Below are 15,494 nucleotides of genomic sequence, written 5' to 3'. Positions count from 1 at the left end.
TACTGATCAGTGACCTTGAAAGACATAATTAAGGTCAATTTTCTATCACAGCATTTGATACATGGTAATTACCGAATAAATGACAAATATCTTTTTATTTTCAGAGGTTTCTCAACTTCAAACTACTCAAAGGTTTAATAGGAGATGAAATCTGTCAACAGTCATATTCTACTTAGTATTTGGCATAGTAGAGAATAACTGATGTGACTCTCCCACAAATTTTAGTAAAGTGAGACCTCTACCAGCCATTTTCCAAAATATATATTTGGTGTCTCTCCCTTCTTAACTCTGTGGCCAACCTGACTTCCCTTTCAAAACTCTGAGTGAAAAACAGATCAGAGTATGAGGGAATAAAAGGTCTAGAAAACACTATGACAGATAGATAAAAGAATATCCTATGCATCCCTTATAGAGATAGATATAGATAGTATTGACCAAGCATAGGTTGCTATCATCTGAACAAGCAAACTTCAGATTCCCTGGAGCTGACTTGAACAAAATTATGTACCCAGAGCCATGGCAATGTTGTCTTCAGTTCTGCCCCCTCCCTCAGTGTCCCCTTCTTCCCTTATCTACACTACTGTTCAGTGGGATTCCATCAAGGTCAGCAGCAGACGGACACCTGGTACTTTGTAGAAATACTAACAATATGGAAGCTTTCAGATGTAAGGAATTTTCTTTTATTGAAGTATAGTTGATTTACAATGTTGTTATGTATATATATATATGAATATATTCTCTTTTCCATATTCTGTTCCATTATGGTTCATAATAATAGACTATTAAATACAGTCACTGTGTTATACCGTAGGGACTTGTTGTTTATCTATTTTTATATATAGTAGTTTGTATCTGATAATCCCAAACTCCTGATTTCCCCTTTGGTAACCATAAATTTGTTATCTATGCCTGTGAGTTTGTTTGTTTTGTAAATAAATTCATCTGTATCACATTTTAGATTCCACATGTAAGTGACATCATGTGGTATGTCTTTCTCTTTCTGACTTAATTCACTCTGTATGATATTCTCTAGGTACATCCATGTTGCTGCACTGTCAATATCATTCTTGTTTATGGCTGACTAATATTTCATTTTATATATATATATACATATATATATCTCACATCTATATCCATTCATCTGTTGATGGACACTTGGGTTACTTCCTAGTCTTGGCTATTATAACGGTGCTAGTGAACATTGGGGTGCATGTATCTTTTCAAATTAGAGTTTTCATCTTTTCCAGATATTATGCTCATGAGTGTGATTGCTGCCTCATAGAAACAGCAATTATATTTCTTGTTTCTAAAGGAAACTCCATACTGTTTTTCATAGTGACCATACCAATTTATGTTTCTACCTATAGTATAAGGGGTACTCTTATACTATATACTCTTTCCAGCATTTGTTACTTGTAGACTTTTTAAAAATGGCCATTCTAACTAGTATGAGGTGGTAACTCACTGTAGTTTTGATTTGCATTTCTCTAATAATTAGTGATGTTGAGCATCTTTTCGTGTGCCTCTTGGTCATCTGCATGTCTTCTTTGGAGAAATGTCTTGTTCAGGTTTTCTGCCCTTTTTTTTTTGTATTGTTTTTTACATATGAGCTATCTGTATATTTTTGAAATTAACCCCTTGTCAGCCCCATCATTTGCAAGTATTTTCTCTCATTCTGTAGGTTGTCTTTTCATTTTATTGAGGGTTTCCTTGGATGTTTTTAAGTTTGCTTAGGTCCTGTTTGTTTGCTTTTTCTTCTATTTCTTTTGCCTTGGGAAACTGATCTAAAAAACCACTGCTGCCATTTATGTCTGAAAATGTTTTGCCTATGTTTCCTTCTAGGAGGCACCATTCTTATGGTGATATGTTTTACATTTAGGTCTTCAAACCATTTTGAGTTTATTTTTGTATGTTTTTTGGTTGTTGTTATTCAGTTGTATGAGCTGTTTATACATTCTGGAAATTAAACACTGTGTTAAAATTTTTTTGAAGTAAAACTAAACTTATTTTGTACTAGTTTGTACACAAACTTAGAAATCCCAGATGAAAGCGATGGAACTCGAATGCATGTGCAGAACTCCCACATGTGGTATAAGTAGAGTATATAAGAGGAAAAGGTTAGAACCACTATGTATTTTTACTTTTGTGTAATAAAATAAGAAAGAAACTGAACTTCAGTGATAATCTATGGTTTTACAGTAGCAGTAGTATATATAATTTATAAATGAATGTAAATATATTGGAGTGCAAGGTAAAATTATTTTTACTGATAGCATTCTTGGATCAGAACTGATTCAACTGTGCTAATTTTCTTTTTCTAAGTAACAGATTAAGTTAAGCCATTAAGTTTGCTTCTTCACAGCCAAAGGAGAATCTCTCCAGCTCTGCTCTACAAAGGCAAAGTCTTATTTAACAAAACATAATCACAAGAGTGACATCCCATCATCTTTGCCATACTTAAGTTACAGGTTCCACCTGCACTCAAGAGGAGGGGATTACACAAGGGTATGATCACCGGGGCACTCACATTAGGCTGTGCTTCCATGGAAACCATCCTTTAAAAGAAAACCCAAAGGTCTTTTTAGCTTCAAAACATGGTTGACTAATTTTAATTTTTCAAAAACCTACCTAAAATATATTTTCCCTCCTGGAAAATTGATTGCATCAACCTAGTTCAACTCTAGTCACTTCCTACAATGGATGTATTCATCAATTATGTCCTAAGTTCACATTGTATTAAATTGTACTGGTTCCTGGATGCTAACAAGTATGTTTATGAAGTCTTGGATCTCTCTAATGTATACATAGTTAAAGGATATACACATCTATTTCTCTTATAAATAATACTATTGTCAGAAAAGGCAACAATTCTCATCTTCCCTTCCTGTGCTTGCTAACATAGTCCAAGTATAAAAGTAGAAATTCTACATCTTGCATAAAACAATATAGAGACAGAGTGGCAATGTAATGTGGCTGAAACACAAAGCAGTAGTCACTGACAGAGTAAGGATTAGACCTTAACGTTTGTGATTCTTTATCCTGTGTTCATTCCATTAGGTTTTACTGTACTGTTTCCAATTAACTAGAAGAAATCTTTAAAGAAAGATATGATCTTCAAAACAAAAATGAAAGCTTAAAGAAGGCAGTCAGCATAAAAGCTTCCAATGTGCCATCTGGATGAATAATTCCATCTGGAGAGGTGAGGCTTTTTTCATTTTTGTATTTTTAGGGTCGGTCTTTCAGGGTGGGTCATTATCTTCCCATAACTATGCATTAAACAGTCTAACTCCCCTGGGTCAGAATTCTCAAGAGAATGGGAAACCCAGCTCATTGTACAAGTCAGTTCTACATGACTGCATAAGACTCAGAAGAGACTCTAATTGATTTATTATTTGCTTTTACTAGTCTCAACAAGTTAAAAAATAAAATTTAGGTTATATTCTAATGCAATTTGATCTCTAATTAATCCAATATCATTCAATCTGTCTGAAAACAAAAGAAAATAAATTCATTCTATTCCATCAACTTCTTGACATTTTCCCTTCTATAGTTAGGAAGAAAAAAACTGATGACAAAATTGTAACTTTTATGCTATAGATAGACAGGACTTGTAACATGCCAAGGCAAAAAACACAAGAGCTATTTACTGAATACAGTCCTTTATGCAGGACAAAAACAGACGACTGCATATCCTATGAGAAGGTATTTCTGAAGCTTCAAAAAAATGTTCACAATGTTCAAGACAAATGGTAAAAATTCTGTCACTGCCTCTGGGAAGACTGTCCTAAGTCCTCAACTACTGAACTCCAATAGCCACAAACATCTGCTTCTTCGGCAGCAGGTAGCTCCTCTCTGCTCTGTGCAAGCAACGTGACATAAGAGGGGCTCTGAGGACACGGGATTATGAATACTTGTAGGTGCTGACCAATAAAACACTGAAAGTCTTTACTTGCTTCCTCTTGCGCAGTTAATAGCAATACAAAGAGCAATGTTAACAACATTAGAGCTTCTGTTACAGGCAAATCTCTGACCTGCTGTTGCCACATTTGGGCCTGTTTCAAAATTTTCATCATTTTAATTCACAAAAACCAGGGAATAAAAAAGGAAAGTTGTCATTTCTTATTTGATCAGCTATCCAAGAACCAAGTGAATTTCTTCAACATTATAAGGTTCATATGAACACTAAGAGATCTTCTCACAAAAACAATGTTGGTTAAATCTCTCTGTTACATTATGAGCACATTTTAAAATAATAAAAATTATCTGTAATCCTAATTTAACATAATTTCTAATAAATTCAAACATATATTTGTTCCTCATTGAATTTTAATGTCAGTATTTTGTAAATGGAATGCCAGTATTTTTCTAATTGGTTTTCAGCTGATGTTTTTTTCAGTCATCAATCCTATGATACATTTTGGAAGTTCAGTGTAGGGAGTACACACACATTGCTTTCAGTCAGGTTTTTTTTTTTTTTAGGTCCTCTTTAATGAATTCTTAATTACATTATTCAAAAGATCCATTATTCAGCATTCATCTCACTGCTAAATGAAAGTCTTTACCTGACATGTGAATGAAATAAGTCTAAATGCTTTCTATGCCACCTAGGGATTCTGAATAGACTTTTAGCTTCATGGCAGCAATAGGCTTCATTTCTGTTTTAAATTTGTATGGAATGTTTTTAGAGGTGGGTAATATGCAATAGTATACCAATGTGAGCAGCACTTTAATTCCAAATGTGTTCTCAGATTTACTTAGGGCTAGAAAAATGCAAAGAAGGTCAGAAGATAGCTGAAAGTGGAAAAATTCCATACAAGATTTGATAATACCTGTACAAAGATTTTAGATGAATGCAAGTGTTATCTAAAACATGGACTAACTTCAGATGAGGAGAGTGAATTTCCTGAGAGTTCCTTGTAAATTTCCCTCTTGTCACTTCTTTATCAGGAAAAAACATAGTGCTAAGTAGTAGCAAGAGAAATTCAGAGATCCTTCAAAAGATAAGATTTTTTAAAAACATACTTTTGTTGACTAATGCATAAGTAAGAAATAGTCTCAGGCTTTATGCTCCTCTTATAGTCATATCTAAAAATGAGCCAGAGTTACTAGTCTACTTATCAAGCACATCTTCAAATGATACTCCCAGAAGATATCTACCAAGAAGGTAAACTGGTGTATGAAATAGTTCTGACTGGGTTCTAGAAATTCCTGTATGTTTTGTGTGTGGGTGCTCAGTCATCCCCAACTCTTTGAGGTCCCATGGACTATAGCCTGCAAGGCTCCTCTGTCCATGGAATTTTCCAGGCAGGAATACTGGAGTGGGGAGCCATTCCCTTCTCCATGGGAGCTTTCCAACTCAGGGATCAAACCCACATCTCTTGGTCTCCTGCACTGGCAGGTGGATTCTTTACCACTAGCGCCACCTGGGAAGCCCCTATTTCTACAGAATATGAATAAACCTGTTGGAGATTTTAAGTTTAGGGAAAGCAAAGTTCATTTTCTAAAGAATTAAAAGCAACAAATTCAGAATGTCAGCTCTCCCTGCCCGAGCTTCAGAAGAAGAAAAAAAATGAACAAGAGCATCTAACAAGACAAGCTTAACTTTCTTTTGCTAGGCTTGGTTTTGTTTTGATTTTTCTAGTGTAAGAAACCTGGCTGAAGACACTCTTACTTGCTTTGCTAGGTCTGAGTTATGTGTATGTGCAAATGCTTATGAGAACAAATCCTATGTCACATTCAGCTATGCAGAGCTGATTGAATAAATTACTTCATAGCCTTGCATCTAATGTTGAGTTGACAAAAACAATGAAATCTTTTGGATCCCCAAGACCATTTAAAAATATTCTTAGAGAAAGCGTAAGTTAATAGTTTATGATTCAGTGTTCTCTTTGAAAATAGAAGGAGATATGTCTGGGCAGAAAGCAATACATTTTTCTTCCATGATTGTTTTTATAATAACTGCCATTGTAGCCAAAACTGGAGAACAAATTGTTCTTCAATTGCTGCAGACAGTGAAGAAAGTATAGAAGACAAATTTCAACATAAAATTACCACAAACATAGAAGGGTTGCTATGTCTTCAGAGAAAGGTATATTTTAATGTTTCCATATTATTAACTGAATATCTTGAAAATTAATGATAAATATGCATATTTTAAAAGTCAATGTCTACATATTTTTAAAGAATACAGAAAAAATGCACGCATGCATGCTCAGTGGTGTCTGACTCTCTGCAACTCAATGGACTGTAGCCTACCAGGCTCCTCTGTCCACAGGATTTTCCAGGCAAGAATACTGGAATGGGTTGTGAATTCTTCCTCCAAGGGATCCTCCTGACCCAGAGGTCAAACCCACATCTCCTGCATCTCCTGCATTGGCAGGAAGATTCTTTACCACTGAGCGACCTGGGAAGCCCCAGAGGAAAAAAAAAATGGCAGTCCATAATAAAACTACAGTATGTGTCGGAGAAACAGAACATCATCAATTCAGTAGAAACAATAAATAAAGATTTACTTTTTTCCCATTTTTGCTTTAAATCAAAATTTAAGATTTTAAGATAATGAAAGTTTAAGATTATTCCATCAATGGAGGAGCCACTCTTAAAATATATTTCTCATTGAGCCAGAGGTGATGCTAAAGGTATGGCCTTGGAGTTGCTTAGACTAATCCCTGATTGGAAAGAGAGATAAGTTTAGGCTCTTTAGAATCAGCCTCACTGTGTATACTTCTTGCTAGAAAAGAATGTCTACTTTAAGCTGATCATGCATTAGTTAATGAAACACCTGGTATTTTCCAGCAGGAATGCAATACTTCCTAGCTTTAAAAAAGCAAAGCATTGTTTAGAATACATAGAAAATGTTAGAGGAAAGCATACAGGAATTCTGTCCTCTGATGGGCAACTCCTAAGGACTGCAGGCCCCCATTCTCACTGAGTGGGTTCTTCTTGTTAGGCACCCTCTGCTGAGGGCCCCAGTCCACTCTAGCTCCTGGAATTAGGAACCCTCAGAGCAAAAGGCTAAGTCAATGAAGACGCCTGGTGTGAGTTAAAGCTAGATATTTTGAAAATTAATCAAATGAGTCTAAACATAACAAACAAATTTAAATAAGGATGAAACCAGCAGGTAACTTCAACAGTGTGCCTGGGTACCCTCAGCTCCTGAGCCAATGAATTCAGGATCAGCACAAATCCTGTTTTCAAAGTAGGTACTGCGTTTGTTAGGAAATAAGTTCCTTGGTAAAGGATTCTCTCTCATGAGAGCCTATTTCACTTGACAGAAGAAAACACAGATTGGACTTCTCTCCCAAGGAGGGTTTGCTCCCACAGCCCGGCTAGACTGTTTTATGTCTTGCGGCCTCCATTCCAATACAGGTGGGCAAACAGACCTTAAAATAAAAGAAGTAGACAAAGAACTTGCCAAGCCTCAGCCCACAATCCATGTACATTTGTAGAAGATAAAAGGTGTGTTTAGGGGGAAAAAAATCAAGACTGCTTAATTGTGCTGAGAGTATGAGTCTTGCTGTCTGACAAGGTTCTGCACAATTATTTTTTCATCTGTAGTGCAAAAATCCATATTTATCTCTCCAATTGCCAGGAAAAAATATTCTGGTGAAGCTTATGAATAATATTTAAAAGGAAAAGAAGCAACAACTATTTAATTATCACATTACTTATGGTTATAAAAAGGAACATTACTTAAAAGCCCTAAAGCTCCTTTCCTCAGAGCCATTGTAAACATCAACTATTGTTTACCAGATGTAACTTATTACTTTGGAAATGTCATTCTATTATACTTAAATGAGGTAATTTGCAATTCCCCGTACCATTCACAGGTGTCTATTTCCGAACCTCTTTAAAAAGGAAATTCACGGGATAATAATACTTGGTTTTTATGCGACAATTTCATTTATTTTTAACCAATCTAAGCAGCACTGTCACCTTTTGGTTGTTTACCTTTTAAGTATCTATTAAATAGAGTAACTGTGCTGTAGAATATTTTAACTCTCTGTACTGATAATGATAAACAGGATTCAGAAAGAAAGTGAGACTTCTTTGATAAAGCTCATTTCTTCACAATATGGTTAAGGCTTTCTCATATTAAAAATAACAGCAATTTCCTGTTTGTCCCTTTTCATTTCAATTACACAATCCTTTGTATTTCATATGGGGAAAGGTTTCTTTTTTTTTTTCTTTTTTTTTGCCACTATCAAATATTTGAACTTCTAGTTTAATAACACTGGCCTAAAATAGACTACTGTACGGCAAACTAACATCCAAGACCACGACTTCTTTTGGGTGGCAATTATTCTAAATTAACAAATTCTTGTATTTGAAGCAGTTAAAATTTTTTCAAACAGGCTAAATATATTAAATGATTTTCCAGATGGTTTCTCAACCCCAAACTCTGTAGCACCAGGGGTATTTACAAGCAAAACTGTCTGCTATTTATTTTGAATTTTTTATGAAATCCCTAGAAGTGTGAGTCTCTCACAGTCATGAATGTGTTAAAGCAGATGAACACTAGAGGCAATCCTTAAAGTTTAAACTTAGAATTATCGATAGCTATAAAAGCACCAGCTCAAAACCACCTAACCTTCTTAACTGGTTAAAAGAGTATAATCCTTTCAGTTATTAGAAGACCTTTGAAGTGAAACACAGAAACTCAGCCCTTTTGCCTGTTTTTTTTTTTTTTAATTCTCCTATAGACTAAACCACAGGGCAGTGTGGGCTTAGCCCCATCTGCGTGGCGAGCAGTGAATTACTTTACTTGAACTTTGCTCCAGTCAGGACATTTTAGGGCTTATAAATCTTGAATCCATCTAAGTTCACCTTAAATTAGCCTTGCAAAAACACACTCTAAACTCCAGTTGTCAGCCTGGTGGCTTTTGGCCAGATGCCACTCAGGAGCTGTAACACTGATTGCCGTCTTCTCTTCCACTTTTATTTTTTGTCTTAGACACAATTTTTAAGGGAAAAAGAAAAAAGAATATGCAAGCAAATAGGATGTGGAGAACAACTACAGCTTAATAATGGTACTGTTAGCAGGTACATTTTACATTTAAAATATATGTGATGAAAACAGAGTGAGGTAGTCTAGCTGTGTGTACCATAATACCATATATGGCACAAGGAATCTGGGACTGGGCCAGGCGCTTGGCTAAGCCTTGCCAAGATACAACAGATTTTTCAATTTTCCAGCAAATAGAAACAAAATACTCGTTTCAGAAGGTGTACTCAACAAACACTTTCCAATGTGTTTCTGATTTGTGGTCAGAATGTTTTTACTGCTGGTGCCCTGCACTTTTGAGACATTTATTTCCTAAAAGAAAGATTCCTTTCTATAAACCTCAACTGTCTGTTTTTCAAAGCAATTTAAAATCAAACACACAAATAAAATTCTTAACATATGGAAACCTTCATAAAGGGCCTTACGTATCCAGAGTTAAAATTGTTTTATAAACTGTAATGCTTTGCAGATGAAAATACAGAGAGGATGACTGTTTTTAGCACTAATGCTTTTTGACAGCGTTAAACCTTGTTTTAGTAATTGACATCAAAATGTTTGGTGGTTTTAAATGGACCATTAATAAAAATGGTATGTTTTAAGTTTTTTAGAAATTGTGCTTAATACTGTGAAGTGGGATAAAATTGCAAATGTAATACTTATTTTTATTATTTCAAAAAATTCTTATAACGAAACAACCCTCATTCTAACCCATGTCTCTAGAGGAACTTCTGAAGCTCAAAGGGAGAAAACATTTCCTTAAAATCTCTCCAGAAAGGACGTTTTACCAATTCCCAGTTTGGAAAAAGACAAAATAACAAAACAAAATTGGCATGTTCTGTCACTAGGACTCTAGAAGTTTTGCTGAATCCAACTGGATCCTATGGAACCATGAAAATATAATCAAAGGTCTTTACTATGAACTAGGAAGTATGCATCAGAGGACATGAATTTTAGTGTCACCTCTGTCACAAATATTGTACACAGAAAACCATGCAAAGTTCCCTGAGCCTCAACAAACCTATCTGCAAAATGGAAATACTAACATTTACACTACCAAAGCAGACAAACAATTGGAAAAGCTCATAAATTACACTATGTGAAAAATCTTTGTAATAAAAGGCAAAATTATTCATTTCCATTTAAATCAGAAAGCATTTTACTGAGCACTTATTAGTTCTTACTCACAATGAATGGGAGAAAAGAAAAGCATATGAAAGTTACAGATCTTACCTTGTGGAAACTGTAAAGAATGCATTGGATAAAAGCAGAAAATGAGATGAAGTTGGGGCTAGAGAGACATTTGGTCGAGAAAGAATTTGAGAAACAAAATGAGGGCAGGAAACAGTGCAGCATGATTTTGGAATGTCAAACGATCCAGTGTTGCAATATGAGGACTGATTGACAAATAGGAACAAATACATGTGGGCTTATAGTATGCAAAGGAACCCTGTGATAGGCTGTTTCACCAATCTTAGAATATTTTCCTCAGCCCTACCTCCCCATTTCAATCACTGCCCAAATTTTCTGCTTTCCTTTATATCCAAATTAATAAATTTAAAACTTTTTTTTTTAAACAGCATCAAATTTATGAAGACATAAGAGTTATCCTTAGAAGGAAGGCAGGCTTTCCTGGTGGTTCAGAGGGTAAAGAGTCTGCCTGCAGTGTGGGAGACTCAGGTTCGATCCCTGGGTCAGGAAGATCCCCTGCAGAAGGCAATGGCAACCCACTCCAGTACTCTTGCCTGGAAAATCCCATGGACAGAGGAGCCTGGTAGACTACAGTCCATGGGGTCGCAAAAAACAGACACAACTTAGCGACTTCACTTTCTTTACTTTTCTTTCTTTGGAAGGAGGACAAAAATCCAGGACCCCCTGGAGACTTGACAGTGGTATGGGACTCAGACAGGCTTCAGAATGACTGGAACAGACAGTTCGCATAAACACCGAATCAGGAGCTCAGAAAGATCACCATGCCAGAGGACAGAGAAAGAACACTATACTTCATGATTAGAACATATTGCTGAAATTCTGTAGGAATGGTAGGCATCAGAGGCAGAGGAATGTTGGCACCTAAAGTAAGCAACCAAGAAACTCAGCACTGGAGATTATTCATGGGCTCAAAGCCTCAAGAATCTCCATTATGATGGCAGACTGTCCTGTGCTAATTGCAAATCAGGGTAGAGAATTTCCATAACTCCTGTGTTAAATTCTATGTCCCAACCAACACAAAAAATGTTTCACCTTTTAAAAAAAATCAGTTTTGAAAGACAATCATGGTGGCCCACAAATTATGGAATTAGAATAGTCTAGAGCAGGTCATTCTGTGAGACTCTGTAGTAAACAACTGAACAGTCTTGTCTGACATCTTAAAACTGAGCCTTCACTAGTTTGCTTGCTACTTGTAAAGTTCATCAATCAGCATTATAGGGGAAAAAAAAGACAACCACAGAGTTCTTCTAGAATGGAAATGGAATCCATGAAGAGCTGCAGGTATGCTTCTGCCTCCTGAAAGAAGCCCCTGAGCAGGAGAGTTTGTGGTAGGTATAAGTAGTCAGGTGTCTTGGTCCTTTCCAGCTGCTGTAACAAGGCGCTATCAACTGAGTGGGCCATCAATAACAGAGATTTATTTCTCATATTCCTCAAGGCTGGCAGTCTAGTATCAGGGTGCCAGCATGGTGAAGTTCTGCTAAGAATCTTCTTCCAAACTGCAGACCACTAACTGCTCCTTGTTCCTCATACAGGAGAAGGACAGTCAGAGAGCTCTCTGAGTTCCTCTTATAATGGTACTTGACCCACTCATGAGGACCCCACTCTTGTGACCTCCCAAAGGTCCCACCTCCTAATACCATCATTAGAAGTCAGGAACTTGGGGAGGACACATTCAGTCCACTGCATCAGATTTTTCATTATCTGCCAGGAAACTCCCCTAAAACAAACTAAACCAAGTTTGGACAATGCGCTTAGCAATCTTCTAGTGTTGCAGGGCAGTCACAAGCAGGATGGCAATGACCACAAGTCTAATTCTGGCCCTTCCCAGACATCAGAAGGCCCATAGAAGTGGCCTATATTTATAGCAGTTGTGAAAGAGGCATATTACATGGCTAACTGAAACCACAGGGAAAAAAATTAACTCAGTGATTGAGCCATCATCTTACTCCTAGCAGAGACCTATTAAATCAAAACAATGGCATGTTAGCTGGTCAGTGTACTAACAGGAATTTGAAAGAACACAAAATAGTAGGCAGTCCCTCCACAGATACCAAAAGTTGTGCCACTGACACAAAAGAAGGAGGTAGCAGGATGTTTGTGGGGGATGGATGATAGGGGCTTCCAGATAACAGGAATATCTGTGTGGCTCTTCATCAGATCTCCAGGAAAATGTACCAGTCTCAACAAACTAACACTTTGTTGCTGTGTTCTACTTCCTTGATTGCTCCTTTTTCTCCAGCTTCTAAGGAAGAGTCTCTGTCTTCCTACACAGCACCAAGGCTTTCTGAAGGCCAATCAGGATAATTGGAAAAAGGATTGTCTCAACAAAAAAGTGAGTGTTTAAAAGATTTATATTGCAAAAAGGAGAAATAACAGCAGGAGAAAGATATAGTAGAGCTGAATTCTGTGAAGGGATACAGTGGGAGAAACAGATGTTATCCACATGGAGGATGCAGCAAAGAGGCAGAGATGGGGTGGGGAGGTTTAAAGTACAATCACTATTGGTAACATGCTTCCTCCCTTGGGATATTTTCTAAGAGAGATATTAGAAATTAGAATTACAGATTAGAAATTAGAATTACGATCTTAGTTTTCCTTTTGACTGCTGTTTCTTCAGATGTGATTCTATGTTGGACTAAGTCTCCAATTTTATTTGGTTTATACTTTCTGATAACCCAAGAAAGATAAAATAAGTGCCTAAACTAGGTTGTAGTCTTTGTGATATTGAGAATAGGATAGAACAAAGCAATATTTAAAACATAAAATCAACCAGACATTGGACATTAAAGGGAGAAGAGGAAGAAATTGTATAGGATGTTTATCAGGCTTAATTTATTGATTCAGTGGAATGCCAACAACTATGGGGGTTGGGGAAGAAAAATTCTGAAGATAATCAATAGGCAACAGGATATCAATGTTTGGAATTCATAACAGAGTTAGGACCAGAACTCCCTGGCATTCATGTGAAAAATAAACTCACGGGAACAGATGACATTCTTTAAGGGAGATAGTCAGGAACCCAAAGACATCTTAAGATTGTAAAAAGGACAATTGTTAACTGAAAATCGAAAATGTTAGCCAGATGTTATATTCTTCAGATAATGTAGCAGTTTGAAAATGGAGGGGGAAAAGACATCAACTAACAACATAAACTGTAACTGCGACACTCTTCACTTCTGGGGCAGGTCACAGGCCTGTGTTGTAAATCAAAGCAACTCTTCTATTATTTTGTGCTCTCTTACTCTCTGCCAACCTCTTCAGCTAGACTGGGTTTGGATCTGGTGGAGTAATCCATATATTCATTCCTACAGATGAGCCATTAGTGGCCATGTCTTCCTCGGGTTGGCACAATTTTCCAAGGACAGTTAGGTAAGAAATTAAGTATCAAGAGGTAACCCGGTGATTATCCTGAGTTCTAAACATTAGTCCCCTTTCCTCTATTCTGAATCAGCAGCCTAATTTCCTCCTGGTAATTGAGATAAATCACCCAGGGCAGAATCGTGACTTTCACCTTCTCTACCTGATGGTTCAGCAGCATAAGAAATTCAAAATGTCCAGGGAATAGTCTCAGTTTCCAATTTATTGGAAACATGGTGATGTTTCCTCATGAAGCATGCTTCTTTTAGGCACTATGACCTTCAATTTCATTGAACTACACTCTTAGGGACAGGAAGCAAAAAATTCTTCTAGAGTGTTAAGATCAATTCAGAGTGATTATAGGAGAGGCCACTCCTATATCCATGCCTTAACTCTCAGATCTAGTCATTCCATCTAGAGAGCCAACACTGGCACTGACTACTGATTTGAAGCACACATATCATCCCTAGGGATCTTACCCTCCTCTCACAAAGTGTTTTCTCTTTGTTTGTACTATAACTAAGGCTTGAGCAGGCCATTTCAAGGCTTTGTCAAGCCACCTGCTTCTGGACTGAGGCATGTGGTAAAAACTAGTGGATTCTGAGTTTGTGGTCTCCGTCAGGAAATGTGACCCTGGTCAGACAAGATATATATGGAGGAAAATGACACTTGTGAGTCATCCTACAAATTCATGAATGATGCTGCTTGTGGAAGCACTGCAGGCATTGGAGGCAAATTATGAACCAGATTAAGTTAGACACTCAACAGTGGTAAGTAGCCAAATCAGTCTTGGCAGAAAATCCATGCTTCTCCCCCTGATGCTATAGTCATTTTATATGTGATACACTGAGCTAACGCTGAGTACCTAAAGAAAAATGATTTTGTCTATTGGGTAGGTCACCTTACCTAATTACTGAGAGCCTCTTCAGCAATGGATTGCCTCTGCTGGGCATTACATGACATACAAACATTGTCACATTCTGTACCATTCCAGAATTGCCATCGTGCATACCCAACCCCCAAACATTTTTCAATTTTCCAATTTTCTATTCAAAATTGTTTTCTTTCCAACTCCCAGACAAGCCAAGTAACTTGTTAGTCACTACCTACACTACCAGTATAGATATGTTTCTCAAGTCATCTCTCCTTCCACCTGCAGTGGATAACAAGACAAATATATGAAGATGTTCTCACTTCACCCTGAATAGAACTGTAGTAAAATATCTATCCATTTCCTTCCATTCTTGCTCTGAAAAAGGGTGTCTTTGTGTATCAGAACAGCAGGACTGTCCATCACCCAGCCACCAAAGATTAATATTAAAGTAAAACATTAAAACACTAGTATATTCTAAACCTGTCATGGAATTATGTTTTCCTTGCCAGAATAAGTAATGAAATTTAATTAATGAGACTTAAAGGAATTATACATAGGCACTTCTTGGAAATGAGTCTGTCTCCTAAGAAGTTGTATGTATTACAAAAAAGAAAAGATCTTTTTTGCCTCTGAATACTGTTGCATGCATGTGACATCTGAATCTAAGGCAAATATCTTCAGAAATAAAGGACACTAGCATAAGACTGCAAGCTAATAAACTGAGGACTGAACAGTGGAAAGCTAGAAAAAACCTGGTTCTTAGATAATGCTGTTGAACTACTGAGCTAATCATCCTTGGAATGGCTAAATGTAAGAGTAACTCTAGACTCTTTGCTACCACCACAACATTTGTATCATCTAGGATTTTATTAGAATTACAGAATCTCAAGTCCCACCCAATTCTACTTAATCAGAAAATGCATTTTACCAAGATTTCCAAGTGACTCATAAGCACATTAAATTTGAGAAACATTTTCCACGACAAAATTTTTAGATGTCGTTACTAGCACATGGAATTGACCAGAAGAAAATGGACTGCCTGAGAGCTTA

The sequence above is a fragment of the Cervus canadensis genome, chromosome 3 (genome assembly GCF_019320065.1).
Source record: "Cervus canadensis isolate Bull #8, Minnesota chromosome 3, ASM1932006v1, whole genome shotgun sequence".
Classification (NCBI taxonomy): domain Eukaryota; kingdom Metazoa; phylum Chordata; class Mammalia; order Artiodactyla; family Cervidae; genus Cervus; species Cervus canadensis.
Note: the sequence above shows the minus strand (reverse complement) of the source record.